At 50.2% G+C, this 15,858-nt stretch overlaps 1 long non-coding RNA gene across 1 annotated transcript; it reads right to left on the bottom strand.

Annotated features, from left to right (window-relative positions):
- Nucleotide 1: 1 nt before the first annotated feature.
- LOC110364114 (uncharacterized) lies at nt 2–12,569 on the bottom strand. The gene is made up of 4 exons (XR_002422657.2): nt 6,224–12,569; nt 4,647–4,999; nt 3,192–3,295; nt 2–137 (listed from the first exon to the last, which is right to left on the bottom strand). It is a non-coding gene; the product is annotated as an uncharacterized LOC110364114 (long non-coding RNA).
- Nucleotides 12,570–15,858: the final 3,289 nt, after the last annotated feature.

Here is a 15,858-nt window from a genome sequence, read left to right as displayed (position 1 = left end):
GGTCCAAACCTGCCGCTCACCGCCATTCATCCACTGTCCACTTCTGGCTGAGCCGATTGGATGTGGTAGATCTGCAAAGTGCTGCCGCACTCAAGGAGGAGTCAGGACACAAAGACCCAGTCTGAGCAGAGAGCTGTCTAAATCAGGGGGAAACACAAAGAAGAGAGTTCGGCAGCCAGTCAAGCACAATATAGAAGTTCAATACAAGAACTGGTCATCATGTCTTTCCCGTGATAAATGAGCTCCTGGAAGAAAAGGGTCTCTCCCTCCCTTCTCTATCCCACTGACTTCCAAGCTTCTACTTAAGCCGGTATTTAATTAGTTGTACAAAATATAAGGAAAGATATCCAATCCCAGATAACCTCACTGTCTCCTGCCACGAAGGCTCCGTGTTCAACAGCCACGGTATAAAACAGGTAAAGTTATTCACACTTGGCCTCTCCCACAGCCCAGGAAAGTGCTGTAACCACCGGGCTTTGAGTCTCCTGGTGCGCACACATGTCTGAGGGCTCGTCTCTGCTGTCTTTTGTGTGGGTTTGGCAAGCTCCGCACATGCCTAATGGGTCAGGTCTTGCCAAAAAAACAGAAAGTAGGGAACGCCTAGTTTAAGAGTCTCTCCAGGGCTTGTGCACAAGCAGCTCACCATGTCCAAAGAGCTAAATCCAGAGGGGATTAAGTGCTCAAGCCTCGCATGTAGGCATCCTTGAGAAACCTAAAACCCTAACACTGGAGGAGCTTTGGGTTCCCAGGTGCTGACGTTCCTCCAAAGGAGCGCACACAAAACTGTCTACACCCCCAGGCCTTTTGACACTCGCATTGCTGCTGCTGCGTGGCAGACATCCTACACGAGGTACGTGCACATCTCCATGGGGTAAACATTCTCCACCGCGCTCAGACCGTTCTCCTCTTTCCTAAAACAACAGAGGTGTCCCCATCGTTTTTATGACATTTTGGAAAGGAATTCAGCAGTAGACTGAAGGACGCAGAGCACGGACAAACTGATAACGTTGGCAAAGTGGCAAACAGAGTGGGTGTTTGATAGCTCCCCAAATACAGACTTCCACCCTCTGCTTAACGATAGGAAAAGTGCAGACAGGATATCCCTGCAGGGTGTCTCTTCAGGAGAGGTGTTGGCAAAACGTGTGTTTCTCTACCCATAGTGAGCAAAGGTGCTTTGAGCCAGATGGATTTTTTTCATTGTGTAAGAGAACAAAACAAGAAAGAACAAAAGTAGTTTTCATGAGAGAAGCGTGTGAGTGTGTGTGCACGTGTGCCTCCTCTGTAATCATCTGCAATGAACTGAACAGAAATTGGCTGCCAGTGTCTCTAAACTGGAATCTAACATTGCTGGAGACGTTAACAGTCGTAACACATATAGAACTCAGTACACGATAGCACTGATTTGCTTCCAAATCCCTTCAGAAATTAGTTAGCTGAAAGAGTAGAAGTCTAGTGCTTGCAAGTATAATGCATGGTGGGTTGGTTGTGGGGGACAAACTTGTCCCCACAGGGCTAGAGACAGTAAGGAGAAGGCAGTTTTGTGAGGGAACGCATGAGAAAACACAAGCAGGAGCTTCGGGTGAAGGTGATGTTTGTGGAAGGCCATGCGTGGTTGGACTGCAAACGGAAGGTAATTGGGTGTTACCGCTCCCTAGAGTTGATTTCTGGAGGAAAGATGGGAACACCTTCCCCTTTGCAGTTCCACCAGAGGCTGAGTGCTGAAATTAAAACCCAGGGCCTTCCATTGGAATGTCATGTGCAGGACACCTTGTTCCTGGAGTCAGCTACAGCTTTACTGGCTGTGAAAAGAAGAGGGAAAAATGGGTACAGAAAAGAGTGATGTGTGTTATTACTAATTACTCTTCAGAATCCAAGGCTTTCTCAAGAGCCTACGCCAAAGAAGGCCCAAGAGTCTGGACAAGATGACTCTATCCAAAGGACTATCCACAGCATTGCAATGAGGGAAGACTCTGGCTGACATTGATATGAGCATCCAGAGGTGGGGAACTAGAGGGACTTGCCATCACACTCCAAACCCACGTTCCTCTACAGTACTGGACACCCAAGAATTCAAACATTTGGAGTTGTCTGTTGTCTTTGAAGGTCGATCCATTGTGCAAAGTTAGTTTCAGAAAAGTCTTTCTAAACTCAGCTTTGATCAGGCTTGGTATGAAAACACAATGCCAACTTTTCCTTTCACTGACATCCCTGCAACTTCCAGCCCGTATCCGAGTGCCCTCACCAAACCCTCAGCAGGACCCAACACTGTTGCCTCTGCACAGCAAGAGGAAAACGAGTCGATCAGGAGCAGCTCTGAACCTCCTGTTAACATTTGCCCTGATAAATTATGAGAGAGAGGGGCTGTTAAATGTTTTGGAGGCTGAGCTCTGGCTCAGTCATCCTCTGCCCTGCTATTTCAGTTGTTCAAATCACCACGTTTTTAGGCTCAAACCTCTGTAATTCAGTGCCAGCAAGACGGGCTGCTGTGCACAGCTAATTGCATGCAGCAGCAGATGCCTCATTGTGCTATGGTTGTCTGGACATGATATAGCAAAGCCTTGGTCTAGCTGTGTCAGAGGGATGAGCAGAAATACTTAGGAGGATGATCTGCCCTAGGTTAATGGCATAATGAGAGAGGTGTGAAAATTATGAGTTGTGGCACCCCTGGGAGGCATCTTATTTATCTACGTGGTGATAGATACCACCTGAGGAAGGGTATATATGCTACAGATGGATGATGTAACACAAAACTTAGTTAACATCAGGCACTTTTAGCAATAACTATCGAGATGACAGTTCATGAAGAGCACACATTCCTGCAGACAGAGAAGCTGCAACCAAGAGCGTACCCCACCCAGCTCTGCACAGCAGCCCCAAGGCACAAACCTCTGCAGGCACAAGGGTTTGCCCAAGAAGGGCTTGTAGCACCCAGCCCTTCGTTCTTTCATGGTGCTTTGTGTCCTGGGCCATTCCAAAGGTGACTGCAACCAGAAGCCACAGGCATCATGTCACTGGTGGAGGTATTCCACCTCCATGGCCATGTCACACCACGAGTAGACTACATACATGGCAAAGACGACAAGATGTTCTAGAGGAACACAAAGGTGTTCCCCCCCACCCAGTCAAGGGCTGAGAATGACTCTGTCCCTGAGATCATTTGTCAATGACTTCTGAGGTCATGAAGATGTTACCTTGTTAAGTCCAGTGTCACCATGGGTTTAGAACACTGTCTTCTGGATCTAGTCATCAGAATCAGGTGTAAGAAGAAGGACTTCAGCTTCTCTAACCCGCTACCCTGCACAAGCAGAACAAGAGCTCGGACTGAAGTACAGCCATTGTGGGATACTGGCTCACCTCAGAATTGCATCAGCACCAGCCATGGAAGTGTGACTGCAAATCTTATGAAAGTCTTCGTTAAAAGCCTGGGCTCTGTCTTCATGTGATGCTATGAGAATCTCAGCTTATATGGTTTGAAAGGAGGTTTCTTGGTCCATGTAGCTCTAAGGTAAAACTGGAAAATGTAAATCCTAACTCAGAAAAACCTAATTACATGGAGGAGCTTCCTCCATGACTTTAGAGAAGGGGCTGGGAATGCAGCCTGGAGACGATGACCTGACTTTCTCCGGGAGGATCACCTGTGGCTGCTGCAGTGATGCTGCATGGCAATCACCACTGCAGAAATCTCATGCTACATATTAAGAAGCAGGAGTGGTTCATGACCTGTTAGACATTAATATCTCCCCAGCTTGCAGAAGTGCTTCTTGCTGTCCTCCAACAGACCCAAATTCCCACATCCCTTCATCTCCCCCTCTGCAATAATCCTCATCTGTCTGCCATAGGAGTTGTTAACCTTGCTAAATTGATGGCTATGAAGTACTGCAAATCAACCACATCAGAAAAGGGAGCTCAGTCCCTGCCATGATGCTGTAATACGTGCTGCCTGGCTAGACCTGGGCACTCATGCAGTAGATCCTGAGCAGCCAAGTGCACAGCAGCACCGTTCCAATATGATGCTTTGCAGCACGTAGGGGTGAAAAGGGATGTGGGTTGCTTTCACAGCACCACGTTCCTCAGCTCTCAAGAAGCAAATACCCCCATGTGGCCAATCAAAGGGGGAAAATGGATTTTAATCCACTGAGATGCCAGCTTAGTTTGGCCTTGACATAAGTGCTGAGAGAGGATAAAAGCTTCTGGGAGGACAGGCCAGATGGGAGGATTATCTCCATTGTTTTGGGAAAGGCTCTGACTTTACAAACATTCACTCTCAGAAATGAACAAAAACACCTTTTGCGGTAAGCGCTGCCTGCACTGAGCCTTCTCCCAGCTCGCTGATATGCAAATCTCACCACACGCAGCTGGGCTGGAGCTTTGAGGTTGGCAACCTTTCTGCACCAATTTTGGTAATAGCTTTCTACGTGACTCGGGTATGACTAAGCAGAAAGGAATTAGTGGGGACTCTTTGTTCTTGAAGCTCAGCCGAAATATGAACGTGCTGGCCTGACAAAAGCCGGCTCTTTGCATAAAGAAAATAAAGAGGTCTGGAAGGTTAATGAGTGACATAATCATCTCTGTGGGAAATGTGCATAGGCAAGGAATGAAAACAATGCACAACTGAGATAATTGATTACCCGCGGTGTTGCACTCACCTGCGGCAGCGTGGATTCCCCCTGCGCTGACTGAACACGGCTCACGGGGTCCCGGCGAGGAGGCGAAGCCCGCGAAGGGCTCTGCTGGGATGCTCAGCACCCCTGTCGTGCTCGGAGGAGGATGGAGGCTGGCTCTGGAGGAGGGATTTTGCGAACAGGCTGTTGAGGTGCAGAGCCGCAGGCAGATGGGCTGTGCATCACTCCCAAGAGGTCTGCTGGCCGTAGGGAAACGGGCTGGTCTGCGCCGTCACCTCCCTGGGGGTCCTTACACGGTGGAGTCGCCCCCTGCTTCCTCAGCCAGGCAGCTGCGTTGCACATGGAGTCTCCCATCCCATCGCCAAAGGTCAAGTGACCTGTGGAAATTGTTTTAGCCTAGATACTTCAAACAGAAGATGAATGCACCGTCAGGAACAATACCTTGTCAAAGACCGGGGTGATTGCAGAAGACCCAGGCCTGTGACTGCACGAAGGATTTGCCTCCGCTGCCGTGCAATGGGCAGCACACAAGGGCATGAAGAGTCATGTCCCCACATCAATGAGTGCCCGGGAGGCTGGAAGGCAGGACACTATTGTTATCACCCTGACTTAAAGGTTTTGTTTGCTGTTCTCACAAAGAATGAGTAACAGATCGGGCTTGTTTCCTACAAGAGTATTAATCACTTATGGCTGTTGCCTCACAGTCTGTTCTCTGCAGTCCCTGTAAAATGAGCTTCCAGGTCTGGGAATGTACCTATCCGGGCTTATTCGCAATTATCCCTACAGACATCAGTAATGATTGCCCAGGGAACCAGAGCACCGAATTTCACCTCTCTGGTCCACCACAGCACCACTGCAGAGTGGGTCAGCTTCACACGGGGACAGTGGCACAAGAGAGGGTGGTGAGGATGGCAAATGGAAATGTAACCAAAACAGGGACAGACGGGCATTGGCCCTTATGTCCTTATGGAGTTTGTATCTGTTACCTATACTGAGCTTTAATAATTGTCGTGAACAGTTTCAGTGTCAACAGGGGCATTAAGGAACCCACTTGCATTCACACAGCCTGGAACAGTCAAAAACGGTCTCCTCCCAGTGCATTTTCTCAACACGTTCATGCCAATGAACATTTCTATCTCTAGTCGTGGCTTCAGCTCCTTAGGAGATGGCTCATTTATGTGAAAATGTGTGAAGGATCTTGCCCTGGGTCCTGGGAGATGAGGATCTGCAGCACAAAATCAATACAACCAGCAATAAACTCTTGATAATCCTGCACAGCAGAAGTTCAGTGGAGGTGGGAAGGGAATGGTGATCTCCATTCCCATTTAGTGGTATCAGAGGGGACCTTTTTAGCCATCACTGTCCAGCTTCAGCCTTGCACAGTGTAAAATCTCAACCTGATTTTTAGTCTCATTCAGCACCTTTTCCCTATGTTAAATGTGGATAATGCAATGTGCAGAAACACCTTTACTATTTACACTTTTTGTGCCTTTTTTACCTTAGAGAGCAGGTTTTCAGGCCCTGAAAGCAAAGGCTGTCTAGTTTGGATATATAGACATCTGATTTTCAAAAATACACGCTCAGGTGGATGAATCACATACCTGACAACTCTCCAGGCTGGCGAGGAGAGCATTTCTGGGCTTGTCCTCTTGCCATAGCACAATCGAGCTCTCTGGACATGTCAGATCTCCATCTTCCAACAATCGCTGCAAGGTGAAAGCCTTTCCCTGCAGGTATTCCTGTCTCACATGGACACCGTGCGGGGGCTTCCCGAGCCATTGGAATGCAAACTGTGGGACATGAATCAGCCGTTGCTGTCTTAGACACCACTTTTCTTCAGCTCATTGAATTAGTGTAGGGGAGAATTCTTTGGAGGCTCATAAATGGGACCCGCTTGGGTCCAAGCCTCATTAATGCCTGGGGTCACGAGAAGCTCAGAAGAGTGGCTATGGCTGAAGGAATCTCAGGAGATAAATATCAGTCCCCAGGGGACATTCAAAGGAGGCAGAAGCCCACTGGGAGTCTCATAAATGCATGTCCAATGTTTTCTTTGCTCCTACCTGCAGCCTGCTGTTGGGACAGTCGTGGTGCCCTGGAATGTGGTCACACTTTGTTCATCAAGCAAGCCGCCTCGCCAAGATACCGATCAGATCAGCACATTGCTCTCCTCAACCCGGTCAGTCGCGCGTGGAAGTGCGAGGGATCCGGCAGGAGGGAAAAGGTGCATGCTGCAGCTAAAAACTCCAATCATCTGTCACGATCTGGGAAAAGTATTGGCAAAGGGTCAGAGAAAACAACGTTCAACCCAGTGGCCTCTCCCATGGCTCCTTGGAGTGGCTCCAGCCTCACACCTTTGTTAGGCTCTGGACAGATTTCAGTTTTGTCGCTGTCAACACTTCCTTCTCTCCAGCATTGCCCTCATCACCTCAATCGATCACCGTCGGCATCTCCTCTCACCTGCACATGGGCTGGCACCGTAACCATTCCCTAAATCAGCACCTCAGAGAAGCTCTGGCCGTGTCTGTAAACAAGGTACAGGGCTTTTAGAGGGAGCGCAGTTCATCCCTGGAACAGCGTTGCAGAGAAGGGTTGACTTGTCATCCCTTGGCATCCACAGGTGAAGCCAGAGTGTCCTTCGGGGTGACATGGAGCCATGGGCCACTGGGGAAAGCAGTAGGGCAGAAGAGTCTTCAGCCTCCTACGCACACAGCGCTGCACCCACGTCCTCGATGCCAGCCAGCCTGGGCAGCTGCCTTCCAGGAGGTTAAACCAGACTTGTCTTGCGGTTGGGCTGCATTATCTTGCCTTGTCTTTCCATGTAGGAGTTGGAAATAAAAAAAAAAAGAGCTCTGTTTGGAGGAGATTAACCATCACAGATTCAAGGAGATCTTAACGGCATCAGCCATACGCCCAGTGTAGCAAGCACAGCTCTCCCTCACACATGGTGTTGATTCACAAAATGAAAGCCACACCACCGACACTAACAAGACTTACCATATGGGAAGAGCATAGCTGACCTGTCTAGAGCACTCCTGCAGCACCAGTGTGTCTGAGGGCCAGTGGTGCATCTATCTTCACATATCCATGAAGGCCCAACACCTTCATTTCATAGCTGAGGAGCAAAGGCATGACAAGTAACGGTCCAGATCTACACAAATGGGCAGTAAACTCCTCCTGAAGCACCTGCAGGTAGAAGGGAGCACCAGCGGGTCTATTTGCCCCAAGTGTGTGACTGGAGAGGTGATGAGGTAGGAGGTGGCCACGACCCACCCTGCTGCCCAACCACCTCCAAACAGGAGCACTGCTGGCTCCCAGCTGCTGAAGACAACTGGCATTCCCAGTAGCATCCTAGTATTCTCGGTGGGGAGGTGGACACTTCTGACACCACTTAGGCAACACACTGTCCACAGAGAGGAACACCAAAATTAGGCTTTTTGGCTCATTTTCTACAGATTCTCCAAGACAATGGCCTCTGCTCTGACCGACACATTTACTCTAGGACATCTGTCACTTTTGACCCTCCCTGAGGCAATACATGCAAAATTTCCATAGCACTTGAATTGGACACATAAATTAGGCAAATTGTGTACAGATCCAAGTAACTTTCCATTTCAGGTTCTATGTCACTTGTCCAAAATCACCAGGACATGTGTAGCCAGCACTGATTACAGCTCCAATTTTAATTGCCTTCCCATTAGGCACAGGACCAGGAGATTACTCACATTCGCCTCCTTACTGCCCTGCGAGGCAGCAGCTGCAGCAGTGCTGTCAGGACAGACAGATGCTTAAGACACACCACATTTTTTGACATCAGATAAACCTTTCAGCATTTAGTTACAGCACAGCTTGTTGCTGGGGTTACCTCGCCGCCGGCCACCTTTACCAACTGAAGTCTGACCAGCAAAGGGAGCTCCAAAATCAAAGGTAAATTATCTTCTCCCATGCCAACTTCTGTCTGAGCCGGAGGATTTGAGGGTCTTGCTAATGGCTGGAGGAATGGAGAGGCCAGATGCTGATTACAGCATCACCAGCATGACCTTGGTTCAGCAGTTCACCTGGAGGTAACCGAGCTGTGAATCCGGCCCTTGACGTGCACGACATGGGGTAGCGGAGGCTGCGCTGGAGCTGTGGCTGAGAGTGACTGACTCAGATGGCAGCAGGCTGGCAGTCCTTCAAACAGCCTTTCTTTGTCTTCTTTGTGGGAGGTGTAAATGAATTGAATGGAGATGCTTGAAGGCTTTCCCGTGCCAGTTATTAGCAATCTCGCTTCTATATATAGCTTCTGCCCAGCTTACTCCGGGTGAGCAAGCAGAGTGGCATGTGAGTTATCGCTCCTGTCACGTTCTCCTCTCTCGATTACATGCATTTTGTTTGCTTGCTCTGTCGCGGTGATGTAAGGCTAAAAGAGGCTGCAATGCCGCATGGCTTCAACGTGCCGGAGGTACAGGCTCCAGTCTCCAGTTAGGAGCCACCTGGAGCTTTGGCAGCCCAGGGTATCTCAGCCTCGGGACACGGAGCAGAGCTCCAGGCAATCCTTCAGGGAAAGCCACGCAGTTCCTGAGCTGCTTCCCCCTCTGTCTGGCCCAGCAGTGGTTCATGTGCAAGCAGAGAAGCAGCAGTAGACTAGAAAAATTGCACTGGAGGACAGCAGTGGAACTTCTTCCTGTGCCCCCATCCAGGAAAAAACAATCAATCAGAGGATTTTCAGAAGTTTGGTTGTTTTTCCTGTTCTTTTTAATTTCTCTGCATTCTGGACTGGCACCAGAATCAACATGGCAAAGGTTGTTCAAATAGCAACATTAAACTCACCAGACCCCAGCTCTCTCAGGGGAGACTGGAGAAAAATATCCTGTGCACAGAGCCTGTTTTTACTAACCCAGTATAAACATGTCCACTCGGGACAGGTGAGCAATGTCTATCTTCCTTCTGAGCTGCTTTACTCATTCAAAGTGCAGCCATTGAGTGAAGGTCCTTTCTTCAAGCTCTTTTTGAGGGGCAGCAAGTGCAGCAGCAGCTGGAGCTTCACACCAGTGAGCAATCAAGAAAGTTAATTAGAGATAGTGATTCATGGCCCTCCCTCATCCCTGCCTCAATTAGGAGACACCACCAGGAGACACAACCCCTACAAGGCTCATTCTTCTCTGGGTTGTCTGTGGCAATGCAAAATGGCTGCAGAACCTAGTGCTGAGTTGAGAGCACCAGGTCCCTGTTGCACACCCTGTTTGCAATGCTCATTTGCACTCCCAAGGATGCTGGTGTAAAAGGGCTATGGATGTTAATTACCCACCTCTGGCGATTTCATTCTCTGGAGGTCTGGGAGCAGTTTTCGCCAACCAGTTGGTGAAGGAAGGTTGGATGCCACCACTGGCATGTAGGCAAAGCCCACAGTGTCCCTGCAGGTCCCAGCTGGATGCTCTACTGTGTACAAGGTCCCCTCAAAGGAGCAGATGCTGGATGCTGGTACCAAGCAGGGCCCCTCCGCCATGTTCCCTTCTAAACGCTGGTGCCGGGTGCTGAACTTGCCAACAGTTCACAACATTAGCAGGCCCCCAGGGCAAGATTTTGTGCACTGGGCCAACACCGAGCCCCTTCGAGCGCTGAGGGTGTGTGTGTGTTGGCAGCATCAACAGAAATTCTTGGATCGCCACCAACAGCTTTGACTCTGTTTGGGCCAAATTCCCAAATGGGTCCCTTCACTGCTTCCATGTTGGCTGTGGCCAAGGCCTCTTGAGAACAGACTGGTCCAAGTTGGAATATGTTTTAGATAAATACTGTGTCAGATCATGGCATGTGCCCAACAGCCTGAGCCAGCCTCAAATTCAAACCCCACTCGCAAGCCCAGCTCTCCTGAAGACATGACAGTGGACCATGACAACTGCTGTGGGCCCACCATGGATGGAGTGCACCATGAAGTCCTTAATCCCCAAATCAACCTCAGCAGTCAGGATCTTTTCCCTTTGATTGTGGCATCCCACTGCCCCATTGCTCCTGAGTATAATTTTCAGAATAGGCAGGATGATTTCAGGTGATGACCTTTCAGGACGCTGCTGGCTGCCCCAAAGCAGCGGTGGTGGTAGGTTGGTGGTGCAGACCTGCAGTATGTGGCTGTTCCCCCCTATCTGCATGGCATCGTTATCATCAGCATCACTGAAAACGGGAGCTCACTTGGAATAAATTAAACAACTGTTCTTTTCTCCCCCTACAAGAGAAACATGAGCAGGAATGGCCTGAGCAGAGTGACAGGCTGATCCCGTGAATAAACACGGAACCGTTTCACAGCAAGACTCCCCCGGGCATCAGGACTATCTGAGGATGAATTACAGCAGAAGAGAGAACCCGATGGCAGCCAAAAGTCCGGAGCCAAGCTAAATGTTTCCAAGCCCAATGATCCCACTTGGGAATCCAAACCTCCAACTGGGTTTGAGATTCAATGAAGCTTTTCTCTCCCTCCCTTGCATGGGGCCAATCTGGGTAGGACACAGAACAGAGAAATGCCATGGAGGAGACAACTCATGGTGACCCGGATCCACCCTCCAAAGCACTGCCCAGCTACACCATGGGCTACCTGGGTCTGATGCTGCCACCCATCCCTGGGCACAGTGGTGGTGCACATCCAGGCTTTGTTTGGATATCCTGATGACGAGTGTGCAAATAAAGCTAGGGAGATAGCTACGTATCTACTGTTTTACGTTATCAGCTTCTCAGGGCTTTACTCAGCTCTTCCTCAGAGAAATCATTTGTGGGTGGTGATTTGAGTAAGGGATGAGTAAAATATGATTAATGTTTTCTAGGACTGGCACTCTGATAGCGAACCTCACTGGACCCGCAAAAGGTAACGGACATAGCATCGCTCTGGCAGCCCCAGCTTTATAACTTCATTTTAAAGAAAGTACAAATTTAGGACCAATTTTTGATTATAGATTTTGATAAACTTATTGTTCTTTCCTGGTTTTCAAAACTTCAGCCTTCAGCACAAAGAGAGGGTGGAAGGAGAAGCACCTCTTTTGCCAAGTCTTACCTCTTTCAATAGCAGGAATATATCAGCCATCCACCACAGTTCTAGAGTAGGCAGAATAATTAAGTTATTCTACTATATGTTTTTAAAATCATTTCTGTCGGGTCTCTCACAAGAGGATCCACATCTCACACCACCTCCCCACCCTGCAGTTCCGCTGACTTACGGGGCCCTTTAAATGCAAGTGAAAACATGCAACGTTTTCCTTGTGGAGTTTCCACTCAAATCAAGATTGAGAGTGTGCCAGACGAATGCAGACATTATGCAAGGAAGGAAGATGCAAAAACACAATTGGAAAGGAGCTGCTGGGACAGTGCGTGATAGGAAAAATTTGCATTAATTAGTTTTCTCCTCTTGAGCATGCATCAAACCTATGCACAACGCCACATTTTTTATAAGGAAATACAGCTTTAGGGAAATGTGGCTAATAAAATGAAACCCCACTAGATGGCACTCCGTGGACACGCATAATTCACGGCCCAAGCCACGCGGAGCCCGGTGCCGAGCAGCGCTGGCCGCAGCTTTGCCGCAGAGCCGGGCGGCTGATGCAACGCTGGGAGCGGGTCCTGAGCAGCCCTGCTCGGGGCCAAAGCCTTGTTTCTGCTCCGGATTGACATCGCGCCACATTTGTCCCCGTGTCAGTCATTCGGGGATTTGCTTTTCCTTATGGAGCTGAACGCTGTGATTTGTGTTCCATGGGTGGGATTTGCTGAAATGAAGCGGGGAAGCATGTTGGGGAGAGAAGCCTTGAAAATGTGACTCCTGCCCCCTGTTCCAGTCAGGGGGTTTAGGAGGAAGGATGGTGGTATCCGCTGTGGTGTAACCAACACCAAACACCCCCTCTTAGGGCAACAGAAAGCTTGTTTTGACCCCCCAGTTGATACCCCAGGGAGCTGTGATGTGGCTGTAGGACAGAGAGAGCAGAGAGGGGCATCTTCCTCCTGTGCTCCCGTTCCCTGCTGGCTCCCAACCTGCCCCCCCAGCTCGGGTGACCCAGAGGACGAGCAGGCTGGGGCTGCTGCTGGGCTAAAGGGAGCTGGAAAGGGTCCTGTTCTATTTGGAGGAATATAATTATCAATGAGGAGAGAGTCTGGGGGCTTCTCAGCTCTGTAACACAGTGCCAGGGCTGTGGATGAGGGCAGACGGGAGAACCAGAGCTCACCAGGGACACCTGTCACATGCTGTGACGTGGCTTGGGCTAGAGGAACATCTAGCGAAACCCAAGACCGAATCCTTGCGTCCATCTGGCCTCAAACCCTTCTCTCCTGCGTGTGCCAGGCTCGGAGGTGCCCGCAGGAGCAGCTGAGCCCATGAGGGTCTTTTCTTCTCCAGGGTGATGCTCTTCACCATGAGCTGGGCTCCCAGCGCCCGTCTGAGGCACAGGGACACCTCCAGACAGCCCTGCTCCCCACGCCACCCCTGCGGGGACTAATGGTAATTGTGGCTCCTTCACAAGTATCACGAGCACAAAATGCTCATTTGACCGAATGGCTGCTTGGCAGCAGGACTGCAACTCGGACGGCTTGACTGACAGCTTCCCGAGGCAATTTAATTAAAGAGACGAGAGTGCTCGAGAAAAATCATTAATTTCTCTTAAAGAGAAATCTTTGCCGAACACACCTGCCCGGTGCAGGGCTGCGAGGAGCAGGGCTGCGCTCCAGCAGTAATTGGCATGAGCACCCCCACCCGTGCTAATCCAATCTCTCCATGTTTCATTCCTGCAAGCTCATTTTAATACCATCTGTCAGCAATCCGCTCCCCTCCCATCACCACTGTAAGACCATGCAGCCGTTCGACAGGCAGCCACAACGGGGCCGGAGGGTGCATGCAGGCGGCGAACCCTACAGAGCCATCGGGGGATCCTCGTGCCCCAGGACAGCGGCAACCAGCCTGGGAAACACTGGCCTTTGAGATGCCAGCGGCTCCAATGCCATCGCCACTGCTCTGCAGAAACAAGGGCAAACATGTCCAGCATGGCGAGAGCTGGATGGACACTGGTGGCACTGGGTATGGCCATGACTGCTGTGATTTCAGCTGTTCTGCCTGCAGGGCTGGTGGGAAATGGAATTCATTGCTGAGGTGGCGCTGCTGAAGGGTTGGCTGGAGGTGAGCGCAGGGATGCAGGTGGGAAAGGGGTGTCACAGGTTTGGGACTGAGGGCCGAGGGCCACAGATGGTTACTGGGGAGGGCTGTGAGCATCTTTGGTCAAGCAAGGGGGAGGATGAAGGGGATGAAGGAAGCCTGTGACAGGAACCCAGGTCTGGGTGCAGATTCCTTTTCCCCGAGTGCCACAGCACGGTCCCCTCGATGCACCCCAGGACCCAGGGTGGCTTGTGCTGCCACCTGGCTTAGCCCAGCCCCCTGTCTGGTGCCTTGACAGGTCCCTCCCGCCCATCTCTAAAATCAAGGTCTGGCCGCAATTTTTGTTGGCTTCAATCGTCAGCAGAACAAAATGGGAAATGCAGCCCCTTCTCATTGTGCGCTTCAGGCAGGAAAACCGAGCGGCGTTTTTGCCTTGGATGCTCTCAGAGCTATCTGCTGGGAATAGCTCATGGACCAGGAATGTGGCTCTTTGGAGCACAAGCTAGGATCATTGCTATTTTCCCACTTAAAACCAGAGGAAAATAGATCGAATGTTAATTAGCAGCAGGGGAACCTGCTGCAGGTTTATTAGGATTTTCCCCTTCTGCAGAATGGCTTGATTAATGGACAGGCTACAAAACACCGTAATACTTTCAGCACTGCACATTGGCAAAAAGCACGGCCAGTGCCCAAAGGATGAATAAGTTGCGGGGAAGAACGGTGTGAGTGCAGAAACAGAGGATGTGAGTTTGCCAAAAGAGATGATGAATCCCAAGCAGCACCCCTTGTTCTGCCAGTGGCCAGCAGAAAGATCCTAGCACAGCCACATCTCTGGCTCGGCTCTTATCTGTGAAATGACCCAACCCCTGAGGTGGTTCAGGCTGTAATAAAAAGGCCAGCGGCCGGTGCGAGCTCCTCTTGGTATCACAGCAACAGCGGGAACATTTCAGAGCAAGCCGGGTTTAGCCGCAGCCTCTGGGGCTCTGGAGAACAGCTCTTGAATGCCTGTAAAAGTGCTTTGAAACCCAGGGATGAGAAATGTGGAAGGGGAAGGACGGTGGTGATGACGAGCACAGGGGATCGTGCTTCAAGCCTGTCTGAATGCAACAGCTCAGAGAAATCATGCTTGAAGAGTGTCTCAGGGAGACAGCTCGGCTCAGATTGCTCCCGACTGATATAACCTGAGACCCAGCGAGCTGCGTGACTTAGAGGATGCTTCAGGTGGGATGAAGCCAGAAAAATCACACGGGCAATTCTCGATGATCCAGCAGCGCAGAAACTGTCGGTGTAATGCAAGGGCAGAAAGATCTCTTATTTATCTTGCTTGCTGGGCAGATGGAGGTTAAGAACTGCAATGTGCTTTGGGCCTCCCCCACACCCAGCGCTGCCTGCGTGTCCCTGCGAGGATCCTGGGAACTCCTGTCCTGGATCGTCCCTCAACCAAAAGTCACCCCCTGGGATTTATGCCTCAGTGTTGCTGGAAAGCAGAGAGGGTTTTTAACCTACGGGAAGAAACCAGGCTAGGACAAGGCCATGGGGCCCTTGTGAACAACCCTGGCAAAGAGAGGGGAGACCCAAAAGTTGAGCCTCACTGCCTGGACGGGATGCGCTTTGCTGTTCTTCCATTGCAGCAGCCTCTGGCACGTTTTGGAGACAGAGGCTGCCTGACGATGCACAGCACAATGGATTTCTTACTTACCAACGGCATGAAGGGCTTGAAAAGTTATAATGGGACCTCTCGTATCCACCAAAGCAGCTCATAGGAGGGACCATAGGATTTCACAGTTTCTTCTCCTTCCTGAAGCAGCACCCCTGGGTTATTGCGCTTATTAAATTAGGAGCTGCAAAGCAACGGGGTAAATAATAAATTGCTAGAAGGAAATAATAACAATAAAAAAGTCACCCATTTCAGTTATTAGTCCAGATGAGTGAATTAGGTGTTGAAACAGCAGCTTTGGAGTTCGACTCATTAAATTACACACCAACTCAGTGCTCATTAGGTCTCCAGTCAGATATATAAAAGCACTGGGAAGAGAAGTTTGCTGTTAGCAACAGTCATCGCTCTTTCTGCTGCCTGGAGCCCCGCGATGGCTGCATCCCCAGGGCCGTCCTCCATCCTGCACACCAGCTCGGTGCCCT

This window comes from Columba livia, chromosome 26 (assembly GCF_036013475.1).
Source record: "Columba livia isolate bColLiv1 breed racing homer chromosome 26, bColLiv1.pat.W.v2, whole genome shotgun sequence".
NCBI lineage: Eukaryota > Metazoa > Chordata > Aves > Columbiformes > Columbidae > Columba > Columba livia.
This window is presented reverse-complemented; position numbering and strand designations above follow the sequence as displayed.